Source organism: Lissotriton helveticus, chromosome 1_1 (genome assembly GCF_964261635.1).
Source record: "Lissotriton helveticus chromosome 1_1, aLisHel1.1, whole genome shotgun sequence".
NCBI classification, from domain to species: Eukaryota; Metazoa; Chordata; class Amphibia; order Caudata; family Salamandridae; genus Lissotriton; species Lissotriton helveticus.
This window is the reverse complement of record NC_136057.1, coordinates 891,853,919-891,869,324: the sequence shown is the minus strand read 5'-3', so window position 1 is coordinate 891,869,324 and position 15,406 is coordinate 891,853,919.

Below are 15,406 nucleotides of genomic sequence, written 5' to 3'. Positions count from 1 at the left end.
TCGGCACTGTGATGCACAGTAAGTCCAGCACAGCGGGATTTATGAGAGGTTGTCAGAGTGTAAATGCACCTCCTGATGGACTGCTGGTTGAGGGTTGGTGTCCCCTTGGCTCCAGAGGGTCGTTGGGGGCCAGCTACCCCTCATAATAACTTCAATAAGTACCACAGAGCCCAATTGGTGTGGGGACTTCAGAAGCCACACCCCTTTTCCCCATCACTCTGAAAATGCTCCTCCTGGTGCAATACTGTTTGGGGATAAAGTCCTTTTGGATGCAGAGGGACCTATGGGGTCAAGAAGCCCTCCTATTACCTCTAGTAAGTCCCTTACAGCGGGATTCCTGAGAGCTGGTTGGAGGCCCCATACCCATTATTTACCAAAACATGATTCCCAGTTAAAAAAAACATAGAAATGAGCTAAAAACCAAAGGATACATGGATGTTATGGTTAGGAAATAGATTTTGAAAAACCTTAGAAATTCACTGAAAAAAACAAAATAGACATTATAGTGATGTCAGAAATGAAGACATAGAACATAGAGCAATTATTATTATTTTTCAATATGGGGAGGGGGGCCCGCTGCCCCCTCCATAAGCTAATAGTTACTCTGGGGACTCCAACCCCTGAGGTCAAAACAGGTATTTTATGAAGATGGGGGCTGCAAAGACCCCTTTCCCGGGTGTCTTGGGGCCCTCTGGGACCCCTTCCGGGGGGTCTTTTTTCATTAAATGGAAGGGGTGTGGACTCCCCTCCCAGAGCAAATAGTGCCCCCTACGACACCATTCCTCTGGGGCCTTACGTGGGTGCCTAAGTGTCCACCAGGGGCAGCCACACCACACACCATTGGGGTCCGCTGGGAGAGTACCAGGACTCCTATGACCCTGCTGGGTCCCCGCATGTACCCACCCGGAGTACAGCTGGAGATGGCTTTGCTCCCTTCCAGATGGAGCAACTGTTTTTATTTGCCCCTCAGGCAGGAGCAATTTGAGCTTCCCTGCCCGCAAAAGAACAGGCAGGGAAACACAAGTGTGCTCCCATCCAGTGGAGGCATTTTAAAGCTTCCACCATTTGGGAGCAGACATACCTTCCCTGCTTGCTGCGCCCCATTTTCCTCTCTTCCATAGTTGCCAGTCCTGACCCAGTCTACAATGGGTGATTTGGCAATTAATTCACAGGGCTTTGCCATCATGTTCATTCTTGTCCATGAGTTTTGTTGCAAAAATCCTGAAATAAGAGCATGCAGTGAAGGACCCGAAGTCTAACTAGTTTGGATAGTACGTACACACGGAATATACGGAAGACCGTTATACTTAGGAAGGTAAATGAGAGTGGGAACTGGGAAGAGAAACACAACAAAGTGTGGGGAACACAAGGTTGGATGATAAACTATGAAGCAGCAGAAAAGCCAAAGTAACAAGGAGCATTATCAGGCATTTACTAAGTGTATGTGAAGCACTAATTTTCTAACTTTACTTCCATGCCACTGACGTTCCATCTCCGACCCAGAAGTGTAATGCCTGGTTAATACAATAATCACAGTTTCCATGTTCCTATTTTCCACAGCTTCCTTGCCTGACCTCTTTGAAACTTGAACAAATGTCTAAAACCCCTTTGGGATCTGGTGAGAATGGGAATTGTCTTTTCTGCCAAATATTGTTACATTTTCTGTTCATTCTTGAAATTTCTAATGTTTCCTGGCATTCTACTTTTGGTCTTTAATCACAGCTCCAAGTGTGAGACAGATGTTGGTTCCATGGCTTTCTGCTACAACTAATACTCCTAATTACTTGAAGATGCTTGAAAGTTCACTCCTGGCATCTCTCATAGCTTCCACACTCCAAAGAAGGCTCTAAGAGTCCAAGTATCTTTTCAGTCAGTGTTATGTTATGTTATGTTATGTTATTTTTGACTTATATAGCGCACGGCTACTCAAAGAGTGTCCCGGCGCTTTATTGTAAACCTGTATCACAACATAACGGACAGAAAAAACAAAAAAGTGGAAAGAAAACCCTAACTGACAATATAGCGGATATCTACAGGGTGAAAAGCCAAGTTTTAAGGCCCTTCCTGAACGCCAACAAATTGGAGGTACTGCGCAGTATCACTGGCAGAGTATTCCACAGCTGCGGGGCCAGCAATCTGAAAGAACAACCTCCAATGCGTGCTCTTTTTATGCGAGGGACCACGGCAAGAAACAGAGATCCGGACCTCAAAGACCTTGCGGGATGATAAAAGGCTAACCTTTTCTGAAGATATTTTGCTCCTGAAGCATATAGAGCTTTATGAGCCAAGGTCATGGCCTTGAAAACTATCCGCTTCCGGATAGGGAGCCAATGGAGCGACTGCAGGAGGCCCGAAACTCTAGCACGGCCAGATAATCCAAAAATGGCCCGTGCTGCCGAGTTCTGGACCACCTGCAGTCGTTGTAACAGATACTCTGGCAGGCCGAGATAGAGGCATATTCGAGTAATCCATTCTTGAACCAATTATGGCCTGAACCGTTATTCTCCTATGTTCCTCCGGTAGTATAGGAAGAAACTTACGGAGCATCCGGAGAAGCCCGAAACATGTGCCAGTGAGCCCTAGAATCTGGGATCGCAGAGTCAGGCCACTATCTATCTTAATTCCCAGGTTCTTGGCTAACCGGGAGGAGCCTGCAGGAGGAAACATATTCGCAGGCCACCATTCCTGCCAGTCTGGGTCCGTTTTGCAGCCAAAAAAGAGTACCTCCGATTTATCCGAGTTGCACTTGAGGCTGTTAAGCTGGAACCAATGAAAAACAGCCCCAAGGCAACCCTGGATACTCTCTCCATCGAAATCCGCTCCTTTCCAGCACGTAAAGAGGAGCTGGGTATCATCGGCATAGGAAACGATCTGGGCCCCGAAGGACTCCGCCAGTGCCGCCATAGGGGTCATAAAGATGTTAAAAAGAGTCGGGCTCAGCACGGAGCCCTGAGGGACTCCGACACCCAATGACGGCATCACGGCGGAGCTAGAGGAGGCCCAGACCGTTTGTCGACGGCCGGCCAAGAAAGATCGAAACCAGCTGAACACCGTCCCCCTCAGACGGATCTCAAAAAGTCTGGCGAGGAGACCCTCATGGGGGACGGTGTCAAAGGCCGCCGACAAATCGAGCATCACAAGCATCGCTTTGCCACCTGAATCCAGCACCTCTTTAACTGCCTCCGAAACTTCCAGAAGCGCTGTCTCGGTACTTATGTTAGTGCGGATGCCGGATTGAGTGGGGTGCAATAAATCATGAGATTCCAAATAATTGGAGAGCACCTTATGCGCGTGCTTCTCGAGAATCTTGGAAAAGGCGGGCAGAAGCAAAATAGGCCTGTAATTAGCCAACACCTCCGAATCCAGGCCGGGCTTTTTGAGTAGAGGGATGATCATCGCCTGTTTCCAGACCTGAGGGACCACCCCTTCACTAAGAGAGCAGTTCAAAATAGGATTCACGATGGGATTAATGACTTCAGCCATTTTAGCCAAAAATTTGGCCGGGCATGCGTCAAGAGGTGATCCTGATTTAAGGCAGGCCATCAGTTCCAAAGATGAGGATGCAGAAAGTGGAGGAAAGTCTGCCAGAACCGATTCTGCACTAGCTGGTAAAGCAGAAACATCCTCCAAATAGTAAGAAACTTCAGGGCCCTTCAAAGGAAAAGAGTCCTGGATCAACTTGATCTTGGAGGTGAAAAAATTGGCAAGGGCGGTCACCCATGCCTCCGTAGTGGGTGCCTGGGTCGGAGAAGCACGAGGAGCCATAAATTCCCTTACGATGGCAAATACCTCCTTGCAGGAATTGGAGGCAGTCTCAATTCTCCTAGAAAAATAGCCTCTTTTCTCACTGAGAATGTCACGATGGTATGCTTTGACAGAGGCTCTATAGGCAAGTTTCGCCGCGGGATTATATTGCGAGCGCCACGCTCTCTCTGCCACCTTGCACTGCCTTCGTGCGACCACCAGTGCTTCCGTAAACCAGGGTGCGGATGCCCGTTTTACAGTATCGCGAGGGGGCTTCACCAGGGCCAGATCATCCAGCCTCTCCGTGAGCCACAATTGCAACAGCTCTGAGTGCCTTTCTAGGTCCCCTGTCAAGAGGCAAGGGTGAGCCAAACATGCCTGAGCCAGCAGTTCCGGAGTCACCCGATGGAGCGCCCTCGATCCTTTGCAAAGCTGCCGAGAAGGCGCACTAGATGGTTTACTTATTTCCGACACATAGTACTTGACCAGCCTGTGATCCGACCATAGCACCTGTAACGGTGCTGACATCTCTATAGAGATCGTCGAGAAGACCAGATCCAGGATATGGCCCTTTTCATGTGTCGGTCCACAATAATATGGAGAAAGGCCGAGAGGAGCCGTCACATCCATCATTTTGATCGTATCTCCACCCATTTCATCATCCATATGGATATTGAAATCGCCTGCCAATATACAATGCTCAGATCGGAGCACCAATGCTGAAATTATCGACTGGAGCTCTTCAAAAAAGGTGCCCGTCGGCCCAGGGGGCCTATAGACAAGAAGCCCTTTAAGAGATTGATGCGGCGATAATACTATGGAAAAAGCAAGGGATTCGCATCCCTTGATGGCATCTGTAGGAACAATGGTACAAGTGGCTCGTTTGTGAACCATAAGTGCTACACCCCGCCCCTCGCCCTTTCAGCCTATCTTGCCTAAAAATATTGTAGTCAGAGGGGATAGCTGCCGCAATATCGGGGTTAGAAAGCTCCCCTAGCCACGTTTCAGTCAACATCAGGCACAGCGGCTTTTCTGTTTCCAGAAGATCGTAGATGTCCAGGGCATGCCGGCTAAGAGATCTAGTATTTAAAAGCAAGCAAAGATGCTTAACGCTATGTGCCTTCCTATCTGACACAAGCGCGCACCTTTTCTGAGGCAACCAGCCACAGTCAGGGCACCGATTCTTTCCCTTGTAGCGGGCCGGAAATACCTTACGACAGGAGCCCCCCTTTTTTTGTAAGGACCGAAGCTCCAGCGCCGAGTACTGGAGCATGATGATAAAGAAGAATAGCGAGGCCCCAGGAACACCTGTCCAGCCCGTCGCCCTGGTCGCCTCCGGGACGCTGACGGGCGCAGACGGGCTGGACTCTGGCGTGACTACGGCGAAAACGCTGCGCGAAAACGCTGCGCGTAAGGAGGAACGCTTTATATGCAGGCCAGCGTGTCCTTGCGACAGCTGGTCTGCTAGCAGAACTGGCGCCGCGAGGCATCAAGAAAAACTACCCCCAATATGGCGCCCAAACCTGCAAAAGACCGGGGAAACCAGGGACCCGCGAAGCGCGGTGGCAAACCGATTATAGTGCAAGTGAGGGAGAGGCGCTCTGCCTAAAAACAAGGTACAACGAACCAAAAGTAAATCAAATATAAAACGGGATCAGTTTAAAAAACGCTGCCGCGTTATTCTTGCTAAGCGCTGCAAAGCAGTCTTGCGTCTCAGGTAGCTGTAATAGATGGTAGGAAGGAGCCTGCCTAAAATGCCCCCTTATATGCAGGCTAGCGTGTCCTTGCGACAGCTGGTCTGCTAGCAGTACTGGCGCCGCGAGGTGTCAAGAAAAACTACCCCCAATATGGCGCCCAAACCTGCAAAAGACTGGGGAAACCAGGGACCCGCGAAGCGCGGTGGCAAACCGATTATAGTGCAACTGAGGGAGAGGCGCTCTGCCTAAAAACAAGGTACAACGAACCAAAAGTAAATCAAATATAAAACGGGATCAGTTTAAAAAACGCTGCCGTGTTATTCTTGCTAAGCGCTGCAAAGCAGTCTTGCGTCTCAGGTAGCAGTGCTCATAAATGGTTCAGTGGTTCATAAATGGTTCAGTGCAGTCCACTCCCAACTTGCTATCTGGGTATCCCACTCTAGATGAAGCCCTTGTGTGTTCCTGAAGCAGTACAAAGAACCAGACATTTGACTCTCGGAGAGCACTTAGAGTCCCTGGGTACAAAGTGGAAAGCAGCCTTCTTTACAGGCAGGTCAGACAGGATTCATCCTTCTTATGATATTTCTTCTAAATCAAGGAGTGTTCTGAGGAGCCCTTGGGGTGTCATTCATATGCAGTGCACTAGCCAATTACTGGAGACTTTCATAGGCGCAATCCCAGCAGAAAGTCCACCAAAACCCAAACTTCTTTTTCAAAGGTGTCTATCCAAAATGGGAGAGATCGGGCTCCCGGTTGAAGAACACTGGATGCCCTTTCAGATAAAGCTATATAGTACCTTTCTTCTTGATATGGGAACAGCTTTCAGTTCCTAATCCCTCACCCCCCAAAACCTATTGTGCAATACAAAATATAATAGAGCTTTCTCTTACCCTAGTGTGTCAGGAATAGTAAAGACGTCATACGTAAAATTCAGAATGTATCATGAGAAGAGAATGGCACTATATTTCCCATGGATGTACCTTCATTGTACACCGGTATCCAACACTCAGAATTTGTGCTTGCAAACATTTTCTCAGAGCAAGGGGTCTTAATTATCTTAAACACACATTCATGCTGCTATACTTGGTGGATTTTAATAGAAAATGTCTTCTTTCAGGGTCAATATTTTACACAGATACAGAGAACAGCAATGGTCACCTGCTTTGCCTCCAGCTATGCTAATGTATACATGGACGGGTGTGAGGAGCAGGTCATCTGGGCAGCAGACCTGGAACAATTTAGGTTGACAATGATCTGATTGAGGTTTACTGATGACCTAATTTTAAATGCAACGGCTCTCCAGATAAACTATAATGTTTTGTCAAGCAATTGAATACAAACGCTTTGAATCTGAAACTGAGCACAAACAGTAGCATACCAGATGCTGAGAATCTTGATTTGAAAGTAACTGGAGTCAATGACCGACTTAAGACATTTTTGCAAAGGAATCAAAGGGGAAATCAATCTTACATGCAAGTAGCAGTCATCCCATGAGTTTGAAGTGGAGTATCCATTATGGGGAAATCCTAAGGGACTTATGTAAGTGTAGCACCTCAGAGAATTATGAGTATGCTAAAGATAATTGATTGAACAGATTAAGGACAAGACATTAGCATCCTAGAGGGCTCCAGCAAGCAAGAGTATGCATGTTGTTTGAGATCAACAAAAAGACTGACAAATTACAGGAAGCTATGTTAGATTCATAATCACACACAGCATACATTGTGAAAACATTAGGAATATCAGAACCACAAATTTGAATATTTTGATTAATCAGGAAACTATCAAAACTGTTGTAGGATCCCAACCCAATTATACCAGTTAGGAAATGTCCCCAAATTAAGACAGTTTAGTCACTAACCCATGCACTCAGTGAGACACATTTAATCACTCACTCATACAGTCAGTCACGCACCTAAATCCTTCATCCAGACACTTATACATCTACTCATTCTTCAATATGTAAAACATATTTAAACTTTACAGAAACACACAGTCAATGGATGATGTCATCAGTGATGTCATCAGTGATGTCATTTGAGATATCATCAGTGATGTCATCAGTGATGTCACTGACCATGTCATGGATGATGTAATATGTGGCATCATCAGCAGTGGATTGCGGGTGCGCGATATATAGTTAGTGCAACTAACTATATATGGAATTTCAATGGTTTTGTGTGAGTAAAATAAGTTTTTTTAAATGCTAATTCCTAACGATATATGGTCTATAACCTATGGTTTTTTCAGTGAATTTTCAAGGTTTTGTAAATGCTAATTCCTAACTATATATGGTCTATAACCTATGGTTTTTTCAGTGAATTTTCAAGGTTTTGTAAATGCTAATTCCTAACTATATATGGTCTATAACCTATGGTTTTTTCAGTGAATTTCAATGGTTTTTTAATAGCAAATATCATAAGCTGTCGAATGTCAAGTACGTGGTAAGTAAAAACATTTTCGTGTTTATGCACACTGATCTGCTTTGAATGCTGCCCCCCCCTCATTTCTATTAGGAGTACTCTCTCTTTGCAGATAGTGAAGGGTAGTTAACGCAGGCCTTTGCCCCCGTTGTAATCCGTCGTGCCTGCTTCTCTCTCCATTTGATTGATTGTTCTCTTTGGTTCATTCTCTATTTACAAACAAGCACAGAGTCGCAATATTCTGTTTAGTCTTTGCAGATAGCGAAAAATCGTGTAAAAAAACAAAAGGAATCGAGCAAAATCAGTAGGCCACTAATGGGATCTCTTTTTGACCTCGCTAAAATAGAAACATTAGGTACAACCTGTTGAAAATAGCAATGTGTATGTACATAAGCGGCGTTCATTTGTGTTCACAGTACCCCTTGTTGATTGTTTGAATCGAGCATTGAATTGTTCGAAGTTGGTTCTCTTAAGGATCTTCTCTGCCTGCAAACGAGGAAGAATAGGAATATTCTCTCTCCCTTTGCAGATAGTGAAGGGTAGGTAACACAAACCATTAACACGTCGTGCTTATTTCGTTCCTCATTGATTGATTGTTTGCCCGAACATTGACTGTTTGGGAATTGGTTCTTTTTGGAGGTATTCCCTGTTTGCAAATAAACGTAGGAAAATCTTTGCAAGTAGTGAAAGGGTAGGTAATGCGGACCTTTCTCCCCCGTTGTAATCTGTCATGCCTATCTACTCCCCACTGATTGATGCACCTGTTTCACCCGGACCATTTACTAGAGATAGGTCATCTGGCCCGACCAGAGAGCACCCCTAGTGAAAAGGACATATGCAATAATAACGAAGTGATCACTGTATCCTGTTAACAGAAACTTTAGCATGAAACAACCTGGAAAGAAAGGAATAGGAAAACGAAAATCAGTAGGCCACTAATGAACTTTTTATTAAATAACAAACAAAGAAACGATAACAATACGTAATGATAAAACCTATTATTGTCCTAGAAACAAGAAACGTTAGAAGTAAGCCCGTAATAAGAAACCTGAAAATAGTAAGAGAAACCAAGTGTGACATTGCAACGACCACAAGGCAACAAGGCTTCATCGCCCCTCACTGCCCCAAAACGTGTCTGTCCCACCGCCTGCCACGGCCAAATAACGGCAAACTGGGAAAGATACAAGTCAGCAGACATCCGCCCCATTCTGGAAACTTCCAAAGTGCAACAGGTTTCCGGCTACGCCCAGCCGGAAGCAACACATATAAGGCGGGTCCTGCTGCCAACCGTCGGCCAGGAGATCATCACGTAAGGAGTAGCCGGAGGAGAGGCCGAGGCCAGCGGGACCCGGCCAGGGGGATTGACAACACTGGAGAGTTGCAGGGGGGGGAATGTCTATGTCCTCGACCCTCCCCTCTCTCTCCCAGTCCGGCCGCGGTGGCACTTGAGAGTTGCAGGTTGTCCCCCCACTCTCTCTCCCGGTCCGGCCACCAACGGCCGGGGACTGGGGCCGATGGGATCCGGCTGCAGCCGATGAGCCAAGGAACCCGTTCAGGGGGCCAGAGCAAAGGGCGTCCGGCCGCCATCCACCGGAGGTCCGGCCCAAAGACGGACGGGACATTTCTTCTTTCTTTTATAATGGCTGCGACAACACTGGGGGGGGATGTCTTGCACATGCCTCCGACCCCCCCCCCCCCTCGTCCTCATTGCCTGGTCCGGCCATAACAAATGTCAAGCGAGACGCCGTGGGGTGCACTGGGTGGGAGAGACGGTGCGAACAGGCCTCTCCCGCCTCCCCAGGTGGAGGCTTCCCAGCTGCACCCTCAGCGCTCCAGGCGCCCGGAAAAGGGTTCTTCCACTGTGGCGATGCTGCAACGTCTCGCCCGGCAGGGTGGAGCCCGTCCGCTCATTTGACCCCGCGATCGCCAGTAGCTACCGAACTCTCAAAATGGCGGTCGACCTGGCAAGAGCGGGCCCAGCATAAAGAAATGGCCCGGTCACTGGTTGACTCCACCACCGTAGTCCTCCACGACCTTGAAGATTCTAGAGGAGCCGCGGGAGTCCCCGACCCCCGCAGACACCCCCGATGGGGAATGACTGCCATGATCGCCCGTGGAGTGACGAAACTGTAGCCGCGGGACGTCGGCGCTCCCATGCTGGCGCCAGCCTCAGTTTGAATGACTAGAATCCTGCAGACCTCAGTTCCGGTGAAAGCACGGTGTGACCCGGTAGGAAAAATTGTTGCACCCCCTCCCCTTTTTGACTGATGGTTCAAACCACCGATCCTTTCCTTTGCCCTTTTAACGGAACTTTGGACTGCCTCCCCCCCCCCCCCGCGGCGCCCCACGCCGTTATTTGCTGGGCGGCAACTTACTAGACATCACCTTCGTGCCATCTAGATTTCAGCGCGTTCTGCTGCCTTGGAACTATTCGCACAACAGACCGCTACTGACGACCCACCACCAGGCAACATCTTCTGAATTTTCATAATTTGAAAGAACTAGTAACATGTCCTCATCAGGAATTTCCTCTTCAATCATCTCATCAGGAATCTCCTCATGAAAACTCTGCAATGATGATTCTTGTAACTCTATGGTCTCCAAGCATTCGATAAATTCGCCATCAAGAGATAATTTCATTAAATGTAGTGGATAATTCAAAAGAAATTGCCACGGTCTCTTCATTGTTTAAATGTTTTTACTGTTTTTGTTTTGTTGTATATATTTATAAGTTATTAAAGTTTTATATTCCTACTACTTTGTTGGAGTGCTATATATTTTTAATGTGACACATAATTGTAAAAACTTTAATGTACAAAGAGTCATCCCTGGAATCTTCCGCTTCAGGCTCAGTCCCCTCCCCAATCACAATACAGGATGGTTTTCAGATAGTAGGAACGCGTGTGGTTTGACGGATCTCATCGGGTGTGGGCCTTGATCTACTATAACTCCTTTGAAGAGGGGTGATTCTTTACAGCTGGGGCCATAAACTACATCTGCAGGGCTAGCTGATAGCCTGGACAATCGGACACAGAGGAAGAGGAGTGTCAGAGGGTGCGGTAGTGAATAGGGCGAAAGGGAGGTGTCGGGCGGGCACAGAGTGTGATTCTCAGGGAAGAGCAGCGCAGATGGGGGGAGGTTTATTGCCGATGCATAAGACAGAGAGCGGGGGTGGCCAGTGCCTGGGGAAGATGCTTGCGAGGGTGGGGAGCCATACTACGGATCAACAGCGTGCAGAGAGTGGGTCTGGTCAAGGCATCTAAAATGAGTGCCGTGCACGACAAAAGTGTGGCATTTCAAAAAAGGCAAGATGGCGCAGACAATGTTTTTCAACACTTCCTCATTTCCTTCGAATCGAACGTTAACAGACGTTGGTGCATATTACCAAAGTTAAGCGATATTTATCGCTAACGATGCTTAGCAACGAATTTTTTACCGCTAAGCATCGTCAGAAATTATCGCAGATAAACCTTGCTATTATCAAGGTTTATCGCAAATGCGATAAAAAACGGCCGCAATGCATGAATATCGCTAAAAAGTCAGCGATATTCATGCATTACTGAGCTAATGCTCTTAGCCATGTTATCCACCTCCCATTGGATAACATGGCTAAGAACTGCTCAGGGCAGGTGTTAGTTTTTGGAGATATTCGCGCTTGGCGCGAATATCTCCAAAAGTTGGTAATAGGAGATAGATATCTTGCATGTTGTAATGCAAGTTATTGTGGTATATGGAACTCATACCATAATCTCTCAGGAAAACAGAAACTGATCCTTTTGGGACCGCCTGAGAAGGCCTAGGGGGTGAGGGGTACTCTACTTTGCCCCCTTTTCACGTTCCGAACTATTTTATTTTACTCTCTTCTATAATTACACAAAATGGCAGCGATAAGATGCATCAGAGACAGACAGTGAGAGAAAGGAGGCCGGAGATGAAGAAGAGATGTCAAATACACATTGGAGATAATATAGTGGGAGAAGGGAAGTAAATATGAGTAAACTTACCATGTAACATAAAAATGTTGCACTCTATACTATAAGTCTCATTTTATACTACAATCACTTCGCTACAACCTCATAAATTAAAAATAAAAATGAATAATGTCTCAAACAATTTTTGATTTCTAAATATAAATTTATTCTTCTGAATTTTCAAAATTTGAAAGAACTAGTAACATGTCCTCATCAGGAATTTCCTCTTCAATCATCTCATCAGGAATCTCCTCATGAAAAGTCTGCAATGATGATTCTTGTAACTCTATGGTCTCCAAACATTCGATAAATTCGCCATCAAGAGATTGATCAAAAAAATCATTCAAGTCATCTCCTCCTTGTGAGAATACTTCATTATTGGTGCTGTCAATTTCATTAAATGTAGTGGATAATTCAAAAGAAATTGCCACGGTCTCTTCATTGTGAGCCATTTTATTTTGAAATTGCTTGCTGTAAATTGCAGAAAAAAATAATCACTTTCATTTATCGTTTTTAGTAATACATAATATAAAACTAACTTTATGAAGTATTTAGTATAACAGAAGGACTGTAAATAAATAACAGAAAACATTTTTCAAATTATCTTAAAGTGTACAACATAGTTCCCCTTACAAATTAACAACTCACCTTTTTAAAAGTAGGAGAAGTGTTAGTACTGTGTAAATCAAACACCAGAAATTGAGCACCAAAAATTCCTCACAAATGTACCTCAGACAGTAGTATCACAAAATGGCTGTGGTTTCCTCTCATTTTAGATATATACATAACCAATTAACTTTCATCACACACAAATACAAAACCAAAGTAACATTTTAATTGGTTCTAAATTTCAACACTTTCAAATGTGTTTTCCCCATGCAATTTTCCATAGGACATTTAGATACGTCTACAGCCTGAATGGCTGAACGGAATTACACCAAACTTGGCAAAATGGTACATCAAACCTAAGAGGTCAGGGAGGATCTACTATGCCCCCTTATGGTCATTTGCCCCTTCGCTTTGGCCTCCTCTTGTCTCTCGATCCTACCGAGAGACAAGATGGCGGCCGCTACGGACTGTTTGGAATGCCGGAGAACCAATCAGCTTCGCAAAGCTCCGTAACGCGAAAAGTACGCGAAGCGGAGCGCTGTTACAGATATATATCTTTTTTTGAACGTTAATTTCTCAAAATCCACTGGAGCACATATATTGAGACCTAGCAAAGGCACATCGGGCTACCAGTCCCTAATATTTTGCCAAGTTTCGTGCAAATCCATTCAGCCGTTCGATTATTATTATAATTTTTTTTTTTGCCCCGCGGGGCCCTTTTAAAACCTCCACATCAAACCTAGGGGGTCAGGGAGGATCTAATATGCCCCCTTACGGTCATTTGCCCCTTCGCTTTGGCCTCCTCTTGTCTCTCGATCCTACCGAGAGACAAGATGGCGGCCGCTACGGACTGTTTGGAATGTTTACAGACGCCGGAGAACCAATCAGCTTCGCTTCACAAAGCTCCGTAACGCGAAAAGTACGCGAACTGGAGCGCTGCCTGGTCCGCTGTTACAGATATATATCTTTTTTTGAACGTTAATTTCTCAAAATCCACTGGAGCACATATATTGAGACCTAGCAAAGGCACATCGGGCTACCAGTCCCTACAATTTTGCCAAGTTTCGTGCAAATCCATTCAGCCGTTCGGGCTAAAAGTGAGGCCAACCGCCCTATGGAAAACTCAATGTTAAAAACATGTTTTGGGACCCCCCTTTTTTCTCGGCCCCCCCTTGACGAACCCCCCCCAAATTTTCAGGGGCTGCTCAGAAACATAATGTTCCATTTTCCTGAAAATTTCAGCCAATTCCGTCCACAAACGCCAAAGTTATTAGACATAGAATTTTCAAAAATCCCATAGAGAAAAAATCCTAACTATATATACCTACTGGCGACCGCCAGTAGGTAATGTACATATCCACGAACACTCTTCCGTTTCTGGAGCCCAGGACCCTTCAGGGCGGCCTCATTGAAAGTGGGTGGGCACGGAACATCCCACGTTATATATATAAAAACAATTTCCTCGCAAAGCGAGACTGGAAAGAAGGCACTCATGCGATTTGATTTTAGTGGAGGCGGATTTATTTACCAGTTACTGCCATGCCCTACGCGTTTCGGTCAGGTGACTCTGACCTTGTTCACGGGAGAAGGGTACACAGATTGAAGTTCTTCTTTTATTGGGGTGTTCCCTGCACGTGGCATTTTCCTGTACAAACAAATACGGTGCATTGTGGGTGTTGTAGTTTTTTTCATTTTTGAAACTTTTGGTGATCTGTAGTGATAAAGTGTTCATTGTCTCTGTTACCATTTTTATTAATTTCATCTTCGTAATTCATCTTTTGGAGGATACTCTTGCATTCATGTCCTACTTCTTCTTATTCATTGAATGTTCGTTTTTTTTAGCTCTCTGGTGAACTGCCTTTGTGTTGTTATGTTTGCTTTTATTCCTTGATTCCAGTATCACTGTTACATCTCATTTCCACAGCTTCACATTTCTTACTCTCCGGTGAGTTGGTTGTTTTTTAATTTGTTTCAGCTTTTTTAAGTGCACATAAAGTTCCTCGTCTTGGTTAAGACCCCTCGGATCCAGGGTCCGGAATCCCAGTATATGTTTGGATGCTTTTTGGCGTAATATATGCTCTCTGTTGCCTCCTCTCTCCAGTGGTGGTACCTGTTCAATTGCCCAGTACTTGAGACTCTCCCACTGACTATCATGTACCTTCTCCATATGTTTGGTAATTGCATTAGAGCGATCTTTGTGTTTTGTGACACAAATGTGCTCCAAAATCCTCTTCTTAGCATAAAAGATGGTGCTACCTATATAGCGTAGCTGACATGGACACTCTACCATATATACGACAACATTTCTTTTGCACGTCAGATGTTGTTTTATTTGCCACTTCGTGCCCCCTGAATGTCCAGTTCCTTTTTGGGTACAGCAATTTTGCACGCCTTACAATGCTTACATGGCCAGAAGCCCTCTCTCTGTAGCCATGTGGTGGTAGGTATCTTTGAAATGGCTATGTGTGATTTTATCAGCGATGTTTTTGGCTCTTCGGTATGTCACACTTGGATGATCGCCCATGATGTCCGCTAGGGTTGGGTCGAGTCTTATTATGACCCAACGCTTTTTGATGATCCGGTTGAGATCTTTGTTTTCCACACTATTTGTTGTGATCAGTCTGATTGGTTGAGGTGATGGTGGTGTTATCTTATTTGCCCTGGTTTTATTCAAAATATCACCTCTTCGCAGTTTCTCAACTTTTTGTAGACTTGTTTCCACAACCTTTCTGGGATATTTGTTTTTCATGAATCTCTCACTGGTTTGATTGCTATGCTTTTCGAATTCAGTCTTTGATGAGCAATTCCTCTTTAGTCTTAGGAATTCCCCATAGGGTATACTCCATTTTAGTTTCTCCTGGTGGAAGCTATCTCCATGTAAAATTGCATTGGTTGAGGTCTTTTTCCGGTGCAATGTTGTTATATACATACATATAAATATATGTATTGACTACTGGTGGTC